We start from the raw sequence: 19,130 nt of genomic DNA on the forward strand, positions 1-19,130 counted from the left end.
GCCTGAGGTACAGCTAACAGAAAAGAAATTAATATTTATAGTTCAAATGGTAGAAATTATTCTGAGTTCCACCTCAGTACTTAATTTCCCACAGTTTTCTTTGTAGAAAGCATAAAAACTGTTTCCAGGAGAGTGATCTCCAGAAAACTGTTCCAGGTCTGACTTATGCACTGCTACTCATCTTTTCTTTCCATACCATCTGTGTTTAACATTAACATACCATATATTAAAAAATACACACTTCTCCCCCCTCCCCATTTTTTACAGCTGTATCTTTACATACAGCTATCAAATAAGTTGCTAAGCCACAGAGTAAACTATAGATATTGTCTATTTTTAGACAAAATACTTTGACAGCCACTAACTTCTCTTACATTTTTTTCTCTCAATGGGTATGAAATGAAGGGGTTGGAAAAATTATTCTTCATGAAGCAGCAAGAGGCTGCTTCAGAACCACAACTCATCATCAAGGATTAAGGTTTCTGCACAAGAAAATTCAGTGCTTTGGCCACAAGGTTGAGATTTGGAAGACCACAACTCAATTTCCCATTGCACCAACCACCTACTGCATGACCCTGTAAGTCCCTTCAGTCTCAATTCACTGAGAAACCTTCTTGCCTTTCTTGCAAGTAGCACTCATTTGTCTGAGTTCCCTGTGCTTTGCATATCAGGCAAAGGCCTCTGGATGGGATTCAGCACAGCCAACACCTGCATGCCTGTGTGAGGTTGGGATGCACCTCCTTCTGGATGCAGATATCTCTGGTAGGCATCCCCAGCTCAGTTCCTTTGTTTAAAACAAACAAGAAGCAGAAGCACTGCTGTCTCCTTTTTTTTGCAAAATGACCTGAAGACAGAAGGGGAACCTAGAAAGTAGGAGACCCGTTTCCTTCCCCAGGCTGTGAGGATTGAAACTCCCATTTCTCAGCTCTTCAGAAGGGTATATTTGGGACAGTATGGGATATCCTGAAGGTGAGTTGCTTTTTACTATTCTTCCAATTGAATTAATGCCACCGAGCAAAGAAGCTGCTCAAAAGACTGGTAAGCCATCAGGCCATGAATTTGCAAAGGTCTAATTTGTGATTAGAGTGTATCTGAGTGAATAATTTGGTTCATCTCAATGAAAAGCCTATAAAGCCCTATACTGCCTCAGGACCAGTGGTAGAGTTCACAGATTTTACAGAAAATCCTGACTTCCACAAACAAGCCTTTGTTATTCATAGATTTGTACTTATGATGGCAGTTTATGAAGACACCACAAGTGGTGCAGATTTTGATGGGGAGAAAAATATTTTAAAACACCTCTAAAATTGCTTCCAATAGCTATTCCATCCATAGTATTACTGCTCTATCTGCTATTTTAAGAAGCAGTGCATTTTCATGCACATACTTACACACTTGCACATTCCTGTTTAACAATACGCCTCTGGTACAGAATTGCCAAGATTTACAGCTGGCTATTAAACCAATCTCTGCTTTATCAGTGTTACACTTTCTGCCTATTTGTTAGATTATCAGCTCACTAAAGGCCTATCTGCATTTTATCTATGCAGCATGATTAACAAAATTGCTCGGGAACTTAATGAGCTACTCGCAGGCTGATGGTAAGATCTTCAGTGTGGGGGCTTACATATTGCTGCATATCTTGTAAGCTCGGCAGCAGCGTAGGTCTGCAGGGACTGTGGAGCACAAACACAGCTCTCCTGGCAGTGGTGTCACTTGGCCACTAGGTGGAATGGCTGGAAAGCAAATTAGAATAATTTTCTGTGCTGGGCCAGGGTTTCACCTGCCTGCCTGCCTGCCTGCCGCCCCAGCACAGGCACTCTGCACAGCCTCGGGCTGACTCATACAACCCCACAGCAAGGCTGTCTCCCACGCTGACACAGGCTTTTGCTCCAGGTAAATCAGCAGGATAACAAACAGCAGCAAGCAGCTGTTAGAGCTGCTCTGTGCTGGATGTATCGGAAGCAGAGCACGAGACTGTGCCGTGGGCTCCCCACGGTGCCCAGCAGACGCCTCATGTGAAGGATGATGAAAACTCCGAGCAAATGTGTGCCTTGACTTCCTTTGGAGATATTACCCAGTGACACAACCTTCACTCTCACAATCTTCAGATCCAAAGGGGGAAAGTTTCTTTTCAAGCACCCGGCACTTGTCATTGCCCTCAGGCGGAAATCTCTCTAGTGCCAATTCTTGAAACTGCACAAACAATAACTTTGGAAACAAATGGGTGCAAAGCTTGCTGCCAAGTGTGAAAGCCAGCGCAAGCTCTGCTGCCTGAAGCTGTCTAAATATTGATTCGGCTCCCGTGGCAGGTTCCCTGCCTCGGCCCCACCGGTTTTGGGACTGCTTGCATCTGATGCATTCTGGCAGGAAGGCTGGAACTGAGCCACTGGAGCGTGACTATGAACACCGCACGTTGGGAAAGAAAAGGCTTTGAAGCTGCATGTACTACCACCACACAGGCATTTCTCTAGGAAGAGATAAGGACAGTCTTTAAAAATTATTTGATCTGACTGATGCATCCCAGTGAAAAAAGTTAGTGAAAATAAGTTGCTCTATGCTTGCAGAAGGAAAGAGATAATTTCTCTGCTATAACAGTCTTCATTTACACGTGAGAAAGGCCTTTGTTAGATGGGCAAAACTCATGCCAGCAACAATCCCAGGGTTTTTTTTTTTTCTCTATTGAAAATAAAATGTCCAAGAGTTGTTTGCTTTTAAACCTTATTTTCTGTATAAATTAGTGTTTACCAGGCAGGTCAGTTTGTGGGAACCTCCACCGGGCACCCTGTCCAAGCTCATATGCCAAGTCACTACTTCCGTGCCTTTCAATCCTTTGCCTTATTCCAATTTCTTCCCATTTTTATTGTTCAAATGGAATTGACTGGCTACTAGAAAACCAGCCAGAGAAAAGGTAAAGCATACATATAAAACAACAATACTCACACAGAGAGAAAGGCAAAGATCTTAGCTTCTTGGAGGCTTGATTTCTTTTATGTTTACTTGTTTGTTTCCCTTAGGTGTACTTGGAGCATGCCAAAGAGCCCACCAAGACTAAGGGCAAAGCACTTTATTTTTCTTGCTTCTGTCCCCAGCTGGCCTCGTATGCATTAGAACTGTCTAGAGCATAGAGGACACGGGCACTGCAGCCCTCCCTAAGGCACCTGGCACACCTCCTTGCTCTACAGCAATCCAAGAGACCAGGTCCACGTGCAGCTCCTGCCTCTGCTGTGCTGTCACAGGTACACTGTGCCCATTGTGCAGTAGGGAGGTCTCTGTCAATTCAGCATTGTGGTGATAACAAGCCTGACCACTGTTAAGGCGAGGGGAAACAACTTCTCCTGCCCTTTACCTGCCTCTTGTCTTTCAGACTGAGCTAGCTGAGCTGGGGGATGTGTTTTGTACGGCCATGCCCTTGTGAGTGTGTGCTACTGAGGAACAGGTTGGAAACAATGCAATGATATGATCACCATCAAGAGATGTTAATCAGCATTAGCCATATTGAATTTACCAGCAAAACACAGACAGCAGGCCTGCAGAAAATAAGCACGGAAAGTCTATTTTAGTTCAGTTTGACATTGCTTTTCTCCTTACAGAGTCCTGGGGAGTGCGATGCTCTGGTTAGTCCTAATTGATTTAAGTGACCAGACTTCCACTACTTCCTTTGGGAGATCATTGCCAGACTCTACTTAAAACCTCCTTGTGAGGAAATATTTCCCTTATTTTCCTCCATCATCTCTCATTACATTTCCTTGATGCATTCCGGGTAATGCTTTTTCCTTTTGGAGAAATAGTTGCATTGCCTTCCTTTTTTCACTGGCCATTAACAAAAAACTGGCTAATTCAAGGAAAAGAGTATTGATCACTGTCGGATGGAAGAATAAGAAGTTGAGAAGACAGTCAGCAATAAATGCTAGTAAAGGAGGCAGCATTACAGATGCAAATAGAGCAGTTTCAGCAAAGCATTCTTCTAATTCTGGGCCCATACCATTCTAAAATTAGGAGGAGGGTTAGCTCACTTACACATTGGGAACACCATCTTTTTGTAAGGGACTTCTAGGTCAGAAATTCTATTTTAAACCTATCTGTACACACACAGGCACTGTGGGAGACGCAGCACTGTGGGTGAACTGGCTCTGGCTCCCTGCTGTATCCGTGTCCTCCGTGAGGGCTGATCAGGCATGCCAGGAGGCCTCTGTGCTGTTCTGAACTCACGGGACGTGGCCTGGGAGCACACACGGAGGGCTGACGTTTCTGCCGATGGGCCAGACTCGCTGCGCGCCATAGAGTTCATCAGTGCATGCTCATTAGCGAGCTGCCCAGACTTCCAGATGTCTCAAAATCCCAGACAAATAGACAAAATCCTCCAATTCTGCACAGACAGTATTTCTTATGGGGGGGTGGGAAGGAAGGTTATTTCCAAAGGAAACATGGATGTCTGGTAACCCCGCTCGGAATGGCATCTGTATGAAAAGCTGCATCTGGAGCAGGGAAGGTCAACCCCTGCAAAATGCCAGCAAATTCTGACTTCAATTTAAAAAGGGGAAAAGTGATTAAGGGCAAGAAAAGATCACTGTAAACATGTAGGAATGTAAAACTTGGCACGGCAGTATCTAAAATGGAGCAAGGGAATGTTTACAGTAATCTGATGCAAACTAACATCAAGAACAGAGAAGAACTGTCTGGTTTGCTATGGGGCGCTACTGGCATTTGCAGCGAAAAGAAATTAAAATGTAGGGATTTTTTCCCTGACTCTTAACCTAACAGTCAATTCAGACCAGTCTTGGAAGGCTTTCCAGAGAAGATGATGGATATTTTATGTCTGAGTACTGCAAAGGAAAACTAACAAAGCACAACCTTGTTCTGGAAATCTGGGTTTTAATTTAGTAGACTTTTCCAGGGCTAATTTCTGTGTTAATAAGGGCACAGTGCCAATGATCTGCTAGGAAAGAGCAATAAGGTTCAACAGCAAATGCACATGCAATTGTTCCTTTCCAAATAAAGCATACCTGGGGCACATGCAAAGAATAAGCTCATTGGTGGTGGCGTGAGAGGGCAGAGCCCTCTCCTCCCCTCCAGGGATACAATGAAATCTGCAGAACATTAGTTGCTAAATCCTACTGAACTGGGGGTAATTTGGGTGGTGAGACCTTCAGACCCACTGAGAATGCACAAGTCCCGACAGAGCAGCGCAGGCGCGTGTTATTATCTTTACACTTTGGAGTAGACTTGTTAAAACTCAATAGGAGCACTCATAGGTGTGCTGTGAAGCATGCAAGCTGCTTGTATTTTTAGTATTTTGATTTTTCAGGTTAAATTCATCAGCAGGCACCTCAGAACATTTAGAAACCCCTCATCTCTAATTCCCAATCATCAATTCAATTAAGCAATTTTGTGGGGAAGGAAGAAAGGAAGATTGAATCAAACCTCACATGCTGAATATCAAATCTCAAACTAAGTATTACTTAAAACAACCGGATAGAAAAATAGCAGAAATGTAACTGTTTCTTGCAGAACTCCAAATGAACCAGTTATTCACCAGGTCTACGGTGGTACCTGTTTTACTGGCCTTTCAGCATTGCTGCTGCAGTCCAAAGGCACGTGAAGAGCTTTTTAATCCATCTCAGCCCTGATGTTGTCTAATAAGCCCAAGCATGTATCCAACAAACCACCAACTTCTCACTCAGCCAGGGGGTTCGCAGCACTACAAGTTATATAATCAAACACATGCTAGAAAAATAGGAGATAAGATTAGTGACAGTTAACTGCTGCTATTTTTTTCCACAGCCTGAAGAAGGTCTCTGGGATTAAATATTAACTCTAATCTTATTTGCTAAAATTAGCACACAGTGTATTCTTTTTCTTCTACAGCCAATTGCAAGTATAGCACAGAAGTTATTTTCAGAGGGTAATCTGATAACCAAAATCAGTCACCAAAGCTGTTATTCCATTAAGAATTAAGAGACTTCCCGGTTATTTACTTGGTTATTTTTACCTGGGATGGTGAAGCCTGCCTTTTTCCTAGCTTGAGCCTATTTGGTTTTGGAAAACTCTCTGCAAGATTTAAGTATATTACTATGCTCAAACAGGTCAGTCACATGTGCAAAACCAGCAGTATTAAGACATCATGGTTTGTTCCTATATATGCACACAGGCAGGAATTGTTTTGAAGCCATGATCCTTTTACATAAGGTGGGAACATGCAGGAGGCAGGAAAAAATCAAAGGAGATGATAAACAGCAGAGTACTTTTGTAAGGCAATGCCACACCAGTGTTTTACTGCATTTCCCCTCTTTAATTTAATGCATTTAAATATTCTCTCACCAGCAGGTTGGAGATGTATTTCCCTTATTTATTTGCTCATAAGGCTGTGGAGCTCCTAAAATGAGTGGTCACTCTTTAAAAATTCCACTTGGGTGAGAAGCATCAGCTGGTTTTTGTCTTATGTAAGCTTTTAAACAACAAAGGAATGTACAAGGCGCTGATGGAGAAGACCAACAAAGAGAGGCCTTTGTTTTCACATTAAAAACATTTTTTAAATTAAGTAGATACCCTGTCAGCCCCAGTTTAACATTCTGCCTCTTCTGGTAGTGCATACGAATTTTGTGCAGAAGAGTAACCTGCAGACCAAGTGACAGTGTGGCCTCTCCCACATTGCATCACACTGCAGGGGTGGGAGGCCGCCACGCTATCACCACGCATTCTCTGGGCACGAATGCACATCAGGGGAGCAGAGAAACTGAACACACAGCTCCTTTCTTTAGGAGGCAAATTACCCAATTATTAATTTCAAAAAGTCCCCCTGGAAAAACTGTCATCTGCAAAGCCACACCGTGAGTGGTCTAAGGGGTATCCTGGTGTCTTTCCAGTGCATCCTCCACAACAGCCTCTTGAGGCTGTCAGACTGAGAGCTTTAAGAAGATGCTTAACTGCCCTTAGTGGTACTTTTACAGAAGATGCCACACTGGAAGTGCTTGTCCAACTTCCAATTTTGTGCTTTCAAAAGAAAAAGCCCTACAAGTGCCCCCTTCAGCCTTCCCCCCTGAAATCCCAGCTGTTGGCCAGACAACAAATTTACACTAGAAGCCCTGATGGTCTGTGTGAGAGCAGAGGGAAACCAAGTGACTCTCTGGGATAATGAATGCATCCAGGGGCAGCACCAGCACCTCAAAGAGCCTCCTCCTTCTGCACCTGAATGGGAAGGAGAGACCAATATCCTTCAGTGCCTGCAGAGCATTCCAATGTGGCAAGTGTGACTGCAGGAGGGAGGAAGGAGAAGTCATTCACGCTAGGCTCGCCTGGAGGATGGCAAGCAATAATGGCAAACTGTGTCCACTGCTCCGTGGGCAGTGCGTCAGCGCTGACGGCCGGACAAGCGGCTTGGGATTGATTGCCAAGCGCAGAGATGGCGTAAGCAGCCACTGGATCGATTTACACCGCACTACTGGTCATGTCAGCACTTGGCCACACTGACTCGTGGAAGGAGTGGAAGAGTTGAGGCACACACATGCTTAGGTTTGTCTGAATCAAATTCAGTCAAATTCAATAGCCCAGCTTTGAAGCACTCTCAAAAACCCCAGGTCTTAAGTCTGAGGCCAGTAATGTCAGAGGAACCAAAGGGGAAGAGAGAATCAAAAGACGTCTAGGAAATTAAAAAAAATAACCTAGAGTGTAGTAAAAGTAAAAATAATCTCTGATCCAACTGCAATGCTTATTTTAATCCACAACTTCTAGTTTTATTTTCTCTCAGAGTTACTGAAGCCAAATTGAAATTCCTTCAACCTTTCAAAAGCGAGGCTGCTTTCAAATCAATGCAAAGAATTTACTTTTGGAAATTGTGGCAGTATCCCTGCACATTTTCTGCATCTCTGAAAATTCTGAGGAAAAAGCAATTTGTTGAATTTGCCACACCTTTTGGAATAGACACCGTTTATTGAAAAGGAAGGTAGAAATCATAGGCATAAGCTGCAGACACATCTCAGGGCAGGAAGCAGCAAGCATCTTACCAAAGATCAACAAACACACTTGGAAAACTGAAAGGCTATAGGACAGGAAGATGCAGTGCTCTTCCATAGCAGGGATGCACTGCCTGCATCACATCTACTCCAAACATTGGTCACTGCCAGATGTACCCATTGGGCAGCCCTAGGTTTTACCATCATTCACAGCAGTCTTCTGAGCAAAAAGGGACATTTGCCTGCATGGCTGCTCCCCTGGGCCACAGAGGAACTCAGTCATGAGAAGTTGGGCAGCTCAGGAAGGCAGCTCTGTGCTGCACCTCTCTCTGCCACCTTGCAGCAGCACAACACCTTTGGCAAAACAGCTCTTGGACTGGAGGGGGAAACTTCTTAAACCCCTGCAAGCAAACCTGCCACATGACACCTGCCAGAGCCCTTATTTTAAAATCTCACTCAGTAACCTGTTTTGAAGTCAAATACCATTTTACTATTTTTTTCCTAACTAATTCTGTGGCTTGGGGTATGTTGATGTCAGAGGTTGTCCACAGCATAACAAGAACACAGAAAACTCCAAGTTATGGCCAAGAGAATACCTGCAGGCAAGCCTAGGTGAAATGGCTTTGGGAGGAGAAGTTTGGGGCTGTTGAGGAGAGACTGAGTGAAGGTGTTACAAAGAAAGTTAGAGATGAAGATGTTCCAAAGAACAGTCTCTCTAAAGGCACAACGTGGCCACAATATTGCTCAATCAACAAAGCACACATATGAAACAGTGGCACTAAGTAGGAGTTTAAACACCCAGGCATGAACTGGAAGACAAAGCAAAGGGAAACATGGCTGTGACATCTGGCTGTTTCAAATACTTTTGTGTTTTCCAGTGCAAGGAGCATCTTAAGAAACCTGGAACACAGTAACGAAGGATGACACAAGAAGGTGGCTCAGCAGAAATGCTGCCTCGGCTCCCTGGGTGCCTGTGCAAGCCATACTGGAACCAGTGGGGAAGAAACAAACAGAAATGAACAGATTTTAACTGAAAAGCATCATCAGAATTAAAGTGCAACTGTAATTTAAAATTAAAATTAGTCCCACATTTTTGCAAAAGGAAAATTAAACTGACCCCAAGATTAAAAAAGAAAGAAAAACAAGAGAAAGTGTTAGCAGTAAGGGGGGGTGAGGAAGGAGTGGGAAAGCTTTCACAGAATATAAATTGTGAGAGGAGTCTGTGAAAGATCTGTTTAAGTGCATAACATGAGCCAAAGTGGGTAGAAAAAGGGAAAACAAAAGCAGTTTCAGAACTTTTAGAATAAAGAAAGAATCCTATAAGCCTCCAAATTACATTAGGAAATATCAAAATAGGCAGAAAATAAAGATGCGTGTAGAATTTTGCTAATTCAGAGGGGTGCTTAGAGGAGTCGTTCAGAGTTTCTGAAGCTGTAATTGATATACAAGTAAGCACAACAACACTGAAAAATTACCAAGACTTGTAAATTCACCAATACTCCTCTTTCCCAGGCATGGCAGAATGTATTTATGCACATGAACTATGTAATAGTGTATTAAATACACAGTGCATTAAATACACTGTAATTACTTCATAAAAACAAGGAGTACTTCACAGCAAGCCATCTCACTACAAGCCCTACTATTATACTGCATGCAGTGCAGGAGAGGAAGAAGCGGGCTCTGTCAGACATGATTTAAAATCCACAAGGTTGCACTCTGAGGAAGAGCACTAAGTGGGAAGACAAAGGAGCTGGAGGAGAAGCAGGCTCAGGAGACGGGGCTGGGTGACACCCGAAGCAGCTCAGGGATGCTCTGTCGTGGTTTGCACGGGGCTGATGACACCCCTGCTTCTGGCACTGCCTGTCACCCTGTGCTGGCACAGCACAGCAGACAAAATCACTGGCATCCTACACTGGGGCAGCAGACAGTGCTGCCCAGCAAACACCGTAACATTTTAAATGCAGAGATGCTCTTGCTGGGCTGTGGATGGAAATTAATGTAAAAGGCTTTACTATGCACTTCATGAGGTAACCAAGCAATTACAGCTATTAACTGGTAGGCTGAAACCTGTAAAACTGACCCAGCTTCCTATTTTTAAAAGAAAACCTGCCAAATGCTGCATTTGTTCCAGTCTTCCTTCTCCTCCCCTGCCTTGCTGTTTAATTTCTGATATTTGGATGTGCAATTTTTCTGCCATCACCTTATTTTTGTTTTTGCATGGCTACAACAGATCTGAGGATTACGGTGGCTTTTGTTCCACTGCTTGGAACATTTCATCAATGACCTGCAATGCTGCTCAGCTCAGCAATGCAGATTTGCAAGGAGAACCAGCCACTGCTGAGCTGGCAAAGTTGGTTCCCTCCCATCCTCCACGAGGAGCAGTTAACTCTTCTCTCGGTGGCCCAAAAGGTTAACTAGGCTCTGTAAATCCCACCAGAAAAAGATTGTAAGCATTTGCCTTCTTGCTGAGATTTCACGTCTGCTATGAGTAAAAGGTAAATGGCTCTTTTAGTCCCTAAAGGAGTGCAGGCTTAGCAGAGTGACCCATAGTAAAGAGGTCAAAGGTAGGGAAAGATAGGAAGGTTGGGCAACAGCATCCCAGTGCAGCCATGACCTTGTGCCCAGCTCTGGGCTGTCTCCAAGGAAATTGCTTTCCCCTTTCTGCTTCATACATGATGTTTTTAAGATCTACCCAGAAATTAAGGAGCAGAAAATGCCATGTACCCTAGAAGCCCCAGAAAGACTTCACACAGAAAAATGATGGCATTTCCAGCTTGACTTCCTCAGAGGGTAGAAGGTGGGACTTTACAGCTATTTGTGTGTGTGTGTGACTACATATGCTCACGTGCACCCACGCATGCTAGTGTGAGAAAGAAACGAGATAACGTGAATGTGTGTGAAAAGGATTGAATTAGACCCATCTGCTCTGAAAAGATCGTTTTTTCCTTGGATTTCTATTACCATCGTATCATTGCCACACTGGAGTGATTCTAAAAGGCTACAGCTCTGGCAGCCACCATCATTACAGCTGCTCAGATTATTAACAGCATAAATAAACTCTCAGAGACACTACTAAGAAAATATTAGCTACAATTATCACTGTCTGATAAAATAACGAACAGCTAAGTGTTACTCTGCTGCCTCAGTCACCAGTGAGTATTTATGTGTGCTGTGAGCAATGAAAACCAGTTTATGTGCATACTGAAGCACTCTAAAATTGGTTCTTGCTACTTTTTGTTTCACTTATATTTTTCTAAAGATCAAGCAGCACAGGCTGAAGCTCTGTATTCGCAGAATTCAGTGTACCCTGCCTCCTCTCCCGCTGTATATAATCCCATTAATTCCAAGTGAACTGAGAGCCATGCCTGTAGCCATGCACATGTCTGTTGGAGGAGGGAGATGGGCAGTGTGCAAGCTACCAGCAGCAACTCTAAAACCTCTTGATGGATTTTTACTCTTGGACCTTGCTGGCTTTTCCCCTAGATGAGGAGCAAGGGCCCACACGACGTCAATGCCATGTTTGCTGCATGGATGCTCCTTGCCTTCACCTTTTCTACTGGCCTGCACCACTTTGGCTTAGTGAGCTTGTTTTTCCTCCCATTTCTCAGTGACACTCTTGAGTCCTGTTCTTTCCTGAGTGCACTGGGGAGATTTGTCTTGGTTTCTAATTAATAGAAATTATTAATTCCCTGCAAGCACTGGGAAAAAAAGTTCTTAATCGCATAGAGAGCAGGATGTGGGAGCAGGAGCCTCTCGTGCCATGTCCCCATGCTGGGCTCCAGCCCAAGCAACACCCTCCTTAGCAGCCATCTCATCTTCACTGTCTGCTGGAGTTCACCACAAAGAGGAGAAAGAAGCTGCCTGGTCCTGAAACCCCTCACTGCAGGGCAGAGAAGCTCCAGCCCAGGCAGATGGTTCTCAGCCCAGGGCAGAAGAGGCTGCCCTCCCCCAGGGGGACTCTGTGGGTCAGTGCCCACCCTGCCCTCCCACACCTTCCATGTCTTCCCAGGAAAGAAGGGTGATGGTAGCTGTGTGACACAGGCACGTTACTGAGCTGAACACACACAGTGGCACCTTTCTGCCTGAGCATGGGAGGCTGGTCCAGGGGGAGAGCATCTGTCAGACTCCTGGGGAAAGGGCCACATCCCTGCCAGCTATGAAGGAGAATTAGAAAGATGCTGGAGAGGGCAGCTGCAACAAAATACAGCTAGAAAGGAAGGCAAAACCACAATGCTGAGTGAGAGAAAAGAGAAGGGGGCATTTTCTAAAGCAGCTTCCCTCAATCTAAGCCAAAAAAATCATGCACTGCACCTTTAGTGTTTTTATCCCACTGCCTTTTTTGATCGTTTCTGCAGCATCTCACACTCCCTGCCTGGTCTCTTTTTTTCCTCTGCAAGCCTTTTGTTCCACCAACCCCCACTCCAGTGCTTACTGCCAGCTTCCAGCAGCCACGGCAGGACCACCTTCCCATTTGTGCACCCCGGGGTTCTGCTTGCCTGCATTGGTACGACAGTGACAGACAAAGAAAGGTGGGGTGCAGAGGCAGGAGGAAACATCATCTTCGAGTGTCCCCCTCTGCCAGCTGTAAGGGAGGGAAGGACAGCAAGGAGGAGGTGACCTTCTCCCTCCACAGAAATCACTATGAGAATGAACCTCTGCTCCTGGGAAGGGAAGAGTCGAGCCACAACCCTCCTCACTATTTTCTCTCCAGCATCCTCCCTCTCTTCATTCTCAGCAATTGGCCTCTTCTGGCCACTGAAGCAGGTTAGCTGTGGCTTGGCCTGAATAAGTGACCTACATTAATTTTTCCTCTGTAATTAAAGTTGTCTTCTGTGAAACAATTTGCAAGAACTTCGGGAAAGAAAACAATGCATTGTTCCATACACATTTTCAAATAAAAAATTGTTCTCGTCAAATGAACTCTGTCCCCCAAAAAGCCTCTATGGAAGGTAAAACACAGAGAATGGTAAAGGATTCGTTGAAGAAGAACTGAAGTTCATTTTAAATCAGTGTACCATGTATAAATGCTGTCTTACAAATAGGATTATTTAATTTAAACCTTAGATCTGTCAAGTTTCATTACTTCAAATGGAGCCTGTCATTTCTTGACTTCATTATAAATCAGGATTATATTACAATTTATGTTAGGTAAAGTCTCTGCTTCCACAGGAGATGGTGAAAAAAAAAATTACACAGCAGTCAGTAAATAGAGCAAAGTCACCGCACTGTTCTTGAAAGGCAAAAAGTCATCTTGCTAAATGAGGGTCCGAGCTGTCCTGTACCAAGACTGCTCCTAATAAATAAAAGACCTCTGGGAAAAGTGCTGAGCATACGCTGGATCTATTTTCAGCTTGCATCAGCAGCTGCTGCCCCTGGGATCGCATCTTTGCTCATACCCTACACCATATGTAATCACTCCAGTGCTGCAACCAGTAAGATAATGAAAGAGCATGGCATAAATCTATACTTGAGTGGAATGCTAAATGAGAAAAATAATACAAAAAAGGGGGAAATAAACCACATTTTCAAGTCATTAGGAAGAAAGACTTTGACATATGAAGTGTTGCAACCATTAATAGCACTTATCATATAGAGTGGAGACAAAGAGACAAATTAATCAAACTGACAGAACTGGGACATTTTATGCTAATGCAGGCTCCTGGGTTTTCGTTTGTATTCCTCTGTGTCTGGAAAACTGATACCATTACAGGGCAGGAAATTGCATGAATAACATGCAACAGATCATAAAAATTCGCACACCAAGTGCAGAAACACTGCCAAAAGCACTGTAAAAACAAGGCTAGAGACCTCAACAGAGGAGCTCCCAACAGCTAATGAATGCAAATAAGTACAGGAATATTTCCCATCCATGCATAACAATGAGACATAGGCTGTGACTCCAGAGTCTCCAATAGTGTAGGTAAAATAAAGCCTGGAGAGCAAACATGCAGATAGCTGGGGGGAACTGCTGGCCAAGTCAGGGTCTGAATGTGTTTGCAGTATTGCAGCCAGCAGTTTAAAGCCACGGGGGAACTGGCACAGCCAAGTGTCGCCTCTGTCTGAAAGTACTGCTATGTTAGATTTAAATTAATGTTTCAGGTACAAGAGACAGGGAAGGAGGATGTGAGAGGAAACAGAACAGTCACAAAACAGCACATAATCACACAAACCAAAAATCCCCCTGCTCCTGTGCAAATGCACTGCACACTGTAAAACCCCCCACAGATAAAGACATTTAAAACACAGAATGTGCTTGCTGTCCAAAGTCACAGCCATGTTGTAAGGGGCAGGAAATGGGAAGAACTACAGGAATGCGGGGCAGGGCATGGTGTAATGCAGGATCTTGCCAAGGTTCCCTCATTTGCTGTAGAGGCTTCTCAAGGACCTTTAAAAGCCCCTGGCAAAACAGAGCACTGCTGCAGTGCAGAGAACTCATCCGCCATATAAAGTTCAAAGGACAAATGCTTTCACTTGACAGGCAGCCATTTCTCATTGCTGTTTTCTAAAAAAGTGATGTTTCCCCCCTGTACGGTAGCTCCTGCACAAACCTAAAGCAAGGAACAATCTGGGGGGGTAAAAGCAGTAAAGCTGATACCTTTTGGAGCTGAGTCATTTCCAGCACTGCTCTCACCTTCCCCAGAATAGAATGATATGCAGCTGATAGGATTGAGCAAGAGCATTTACGTGCCAATACTATGTGCATAAAGAGGGTGTGGAAATGCCAGCCTGCCCAGGGGTTGTTGCTTTCCCAAGTCCTTCCCACATTTGGTGCTGGAGATGGCAGGGCAGCAGCTGGTTCACCTCAGCAGGAATGGGCATGGGGAGCACACAAAACAGAGCCCAGCTCTCCATCACTCTCCAGCAGATCAACGTGGTGGTTTTACGGAGTTTTAGCCACGTGAACAGGATTTATCCACAAAACTCCTTCTGTCCCTTTGGTTACTGCTAGAGTCCTAACAGGGTACCCGGCATTGCACCAGAAAAAGGGCATGCACACACCAAAGCAAGCTAGTCCAAAAGCTTTCTGAGGACAATGACAGAGTAACCTTTGTTCTAATGGGAGAAATCAGAAACAGGCATTCATCTTGTAAATACACACCCATCTGACAGAAGGACAAGAGTTGCAATCTGTAAATGGAATTACTTTCTCCCTTATATGTAAAAAAAAATGATAGCACAGACAACTAATTACAGAAAGGCCTCATGAAAACCTTGGCTTTAAGAAAATAGTAGAGTTGGAACAAATTGGTCAAATAGCTTATAACCACTTCCATTTCTTCTGATTTTTACAACAGAAAAGACACCTTTGGAGTCTCTTGAGAACACATATGACACCTGACCTTTTCTTTTCCTTTACCCAAATCAGAGCAGTTTGGGAAAAGAAAAGCCTAGATATGAGTAAAATATCCATTCCTGAAAGAGAATAGAGAGGTCTTTACTACCACCTTATCATTCAACCAAGAGGTTGAAAGCACAAGTGACAAGAAATGACCATAAATTCTCACAGCCTTTTAGCTAAGCAATTCCTCTGCAGAAAAAACAGTCATAAAACAAAAATGAAACTTGGTCAAATAATTCCAATTAAAACCACATCTGAGAACTAAGATGAGAGTGCAAGAGCAGATGATACAGTCTGGCTCTCCAAGGCTGGGATTGACCTGAAACCCGCTGCAGAGCAGTTTATGCGTTCAGTGCCTGTCTGCCCTGCAGAGCTGCTTGCAGAGGTCCAGTGCAGCTCCTGCTAGGATCACCGTGCCTGTGTACCACCAGCTGAAGACAAAGGCCAGAAATGTAATCAGATGCTTGTCTTTAACAATTTACTTGTGTAGGCCCTCTCAATGGAATTTTCCAATTGGAGAGTTCATGTATAATAGTGAAACAGAACCTGTAAGAGAAGGATTAGGCTCATCTTTGAAAAGGAAGCAAACGAAACCAAGCCTGAGGCAGCCTTTACTGGGTGTTCTTCTCAGTCCTCCAACTGCAAGATACACTGAAGAGAGGGAAAAAAGTAAAGGAAGTTAGTGATCTAAAGGCTTCTGCCACTACTGAAAGCAATGCTTTCTGCTTTTTGAATACAGTGATGACTTTGTAAATGTGAGCAAGTTTCTTTGTGGAATGCCCCAGTGTTTATATATCTCAGGGACATCTCTTCATTCTTCACTTCCTTGGACAATGGTACAGATATTATGTGACCTCAATGGCTACTGCTTATATAAACTGGGTAAAAATGACAAGGAGAGATGGCTCTTAAAAAAGACAGGCAACTCTCCATTTTTTCTGCCTTGCATTTGACAAATCAATTCCAACATTTAAAACATACCCATTAAAATGTGGTTTGATGTATTCAGTCTCCTGAAAACTAGCAAATTCAAGGAACAGACAGAAACTTCTTGATTTGTTTTTAAGTCCAAACAAAAGTGCCATATGCAGAAAGCCATCCACAGTACAACAAGAAAATCTGCAGTCAGACAAAAATAAGGTTAAAAAATAGTTGAATTCAACAGGCAGATTGAATGGCTGCAGACCTATCCACCTCAAGTCCAGCTTCCCCTTCCAGCAACAGAAATGAGCACTAGTCCCCTATGGAGATCAGAAGGGAAGTTGTCAGGTTTTGTCTCTCCACAGCTTTTTCCTGTCTTGAAAGTTTACTGGCTCCAACATTGTCCTTTGAAGGAAACAGGAAACAACTCAAACTTACTCTTGTTTTTACTTGACCAGGAATCCTCTGACAGGCAAATTTTCTCTGAAGGCTGCCTGTGTATCTGAGGAGAGAAGTGGCTAGGCATGTTGTACTACTGCTGTGTGGTCAGAGATGGAAAGATATTTTGCTTTCAGAGTTGTTTAAGACTTGTTTCTTATTAGCTGCAGGCCCTTGAAACAGAGAACCACAGGTCTGAATTTCAAAGGTAAGTGAAAACCCAAGACATTTCTCAGAAGCAAAAGTTTTCCTTACACAGTCAGAAATGTAGTCTCAGCCTCCTAGATGACAGTCTCAAAAATCCAGGACCACTTGATCAAAAGGATTTTTTCCAGAAACTAAGAACTGTACTGGTAAAGTCTGAATAGACAATTCTTTTTTCTTTTGATCTACTTTCTAAACCTTGAAACATTAACAGACACTGCACTCCCATCCATTCTGGGAACCTAAAGTAAGAGCTGTATGCAGAGATGTGGGAATCTGGTCCTATCACAACTCAAAGCAAGCAAATTTCAAGCAGAGCATTACCATGTGTTTCAAGTACAATACACTGAATGCCCATATGTCTTTGAACTATTAGCCCTGTTCAGGTCCCTTTCTGGGACAATTCATTTATTTAGATGGGCTCTTTTCCCTTTCACTACCCCCATAAACCCACCTCAGCCCTGTCTTTGGGAAGTACATCTGACACTGCAGGAACAGAAGGAAACACTGAGAACACAACAGCACCCATGAATCCATCCTGGCTCACACTTGCCAAATCTCTCTGCTCTCCTTACAGTAAGTCTGTGCACTTCCATTTTTCTGAAGTGTTGCTCTGAAATGATGAGCAGCTGCTGCAGGGAATGATGTGGACCAGGTGCAATATATACTCAACTAAATATGGTTCCTTCAACACTAAAAGAAAGATGGCCTGTTTCTGATGGCCTGAAAACCTACAGCTCCCATTTGCCAGGAACGATCAGCTCTCTTTGGAAGAGATTAAGTCTTGCTAGGAACCTGCTTACCTGTTGTTTGGGATACATGGGATGGTCTGCAACTGCTGTCACTACAGCAAAATTTCCTAATTAAGCATCCTCAAAGTGCTCCTGGTCTCTTGGTGAAGGACAGGAAGTCTGTAGCAATTCACAGGCTCATCCTGATCTGCCCCATGCCTCCAATCCTACTTTCTTCTTGGATGTGGTAGTTTCAGCAGTTGTTGTCAGTGGCAGTGCACAGCACCTCAGGAGTGATGCAAGAAGAACAGGCAGAGGACACAGAGCAGACCCCATCTGTCACTCAGGACCAGCAGCCCAGGTAAGGCGAGCAGCTCCATCCTACCCTAATCATCCTGAGAAATGCTGCAGCTAGTCCAACAAGCTCCAGGGCCTTATACAGAGGGAAGAAAATGAGACTGAAACTGGCTGAGGACTGATAAGCTGGAAGCTCTGGGTCAGGTATGTGGGCTGCTCTGGGATCAGCAGCTGTGCCAGCTGGGGGTCGGTCTGTTCACCTCCTCGTGAGGTAATGTGAGCCAGAGCATTTAGAGAGAGGTAAACATTGCTGAGTGGTTCACACAAGGTGATTTAATCATCACTGACCTGATGCACAGACCTGTGCTGTAATTCCCATCTGATGCATCAACTTCCACTCCAGCACATGCGGAGAGGTGATGACAGTATTTTATCCGGTCACAAGAGACCTCAAAATCTACTGCTGAAGGTTTTATATTGCCATTATTTAACTTCAGAGCTGAAGTTAAATAATGAATTGAAGTTAAATAAATAATTGAACCTCTCAATTCCAGCTGTTTGGTGACACCTTGTTTATATCTTGGTGTTATTGAAAGTTTTAGTATTGTGGTTTTCTGCTATTCTCAGTTCAGTTATGGTTATTTTGACTGTGGAACCCCAGCAAGGAGCAAGGTACCATTTAAATTCCAAGTCAACTTTCTCCACAATGTCTTTTAAAGGCTTCTAAATTAAAAAAAAAAAAAAAAAAAAAAAATTTCACCTCCTTTTGTGTGCAGGGAAACAGACAGTTAAATGCACATTGATGCCATCAACTATTAGAAGGTCAGATTAAGCAAAGAGAGAGACAGAAAGGTTGATTAGCAAATCTGATCTATCTTCTTTTAGGATGTTGAATTTCACTGAACTACAACAGTACTGAGCAACAAATTTCTTAAAGGGATGTCTAAATTTTGTTGCTCTCAAAGGCCATTTGCCTTACAGTTATGAAACAATGTGCAGTCATACATATATCATTGAAGAGTTTGTTGCTAAAAACTCATGCCAAATTTTTCAGTTGATTTTAATCTGGCCTCAAAACAATTGCCAGTGGCTTCTCTTGATGTCTTTTCCCAGCAATTTACAACATGCTTCCTAGCGAGATGCCTGATACTTTCTCTTAATTTAAGTCTTTAAACAACCGTACTTGAGCCTCCTCTCAAGTGCTTTCAGAGAGGTTAAAACTCATCTTTTAAACAAACCAAGCCT

The 19,130-nt window shown here is 43.6% G+C and overlaps 1 protein-coding gene across 3 annotated transcripts in view; it reads right to left on the reverse strand.

The window, feature by feature from the left end:
* BACH2 (BTB domain and CNC homolog 2) overlaps positions 1–19,130 on the reverse strand; it is a 186,611-nt gene that overhangs the window by 21,785 nt on the left and 145,696 nt on the right. The window lies entirely within an intron of this gene.

Source organism: Pyrgilauda ruficollis, unplaced genomic scaffold (genome assembly GCF_017590135.1).
Source record: "Pyrgilauda ruficollis isolate IOZ18807 unplaced genomic scaffold, ASM1759013v1 scaffold51, whole genome shotgun sequence".
NCBI lineage: Eukaryota > Metazoa > Chordata > Aves > Passeriformes > Passeridae > Pyrgilauda > Pyrgilauda ruficollis.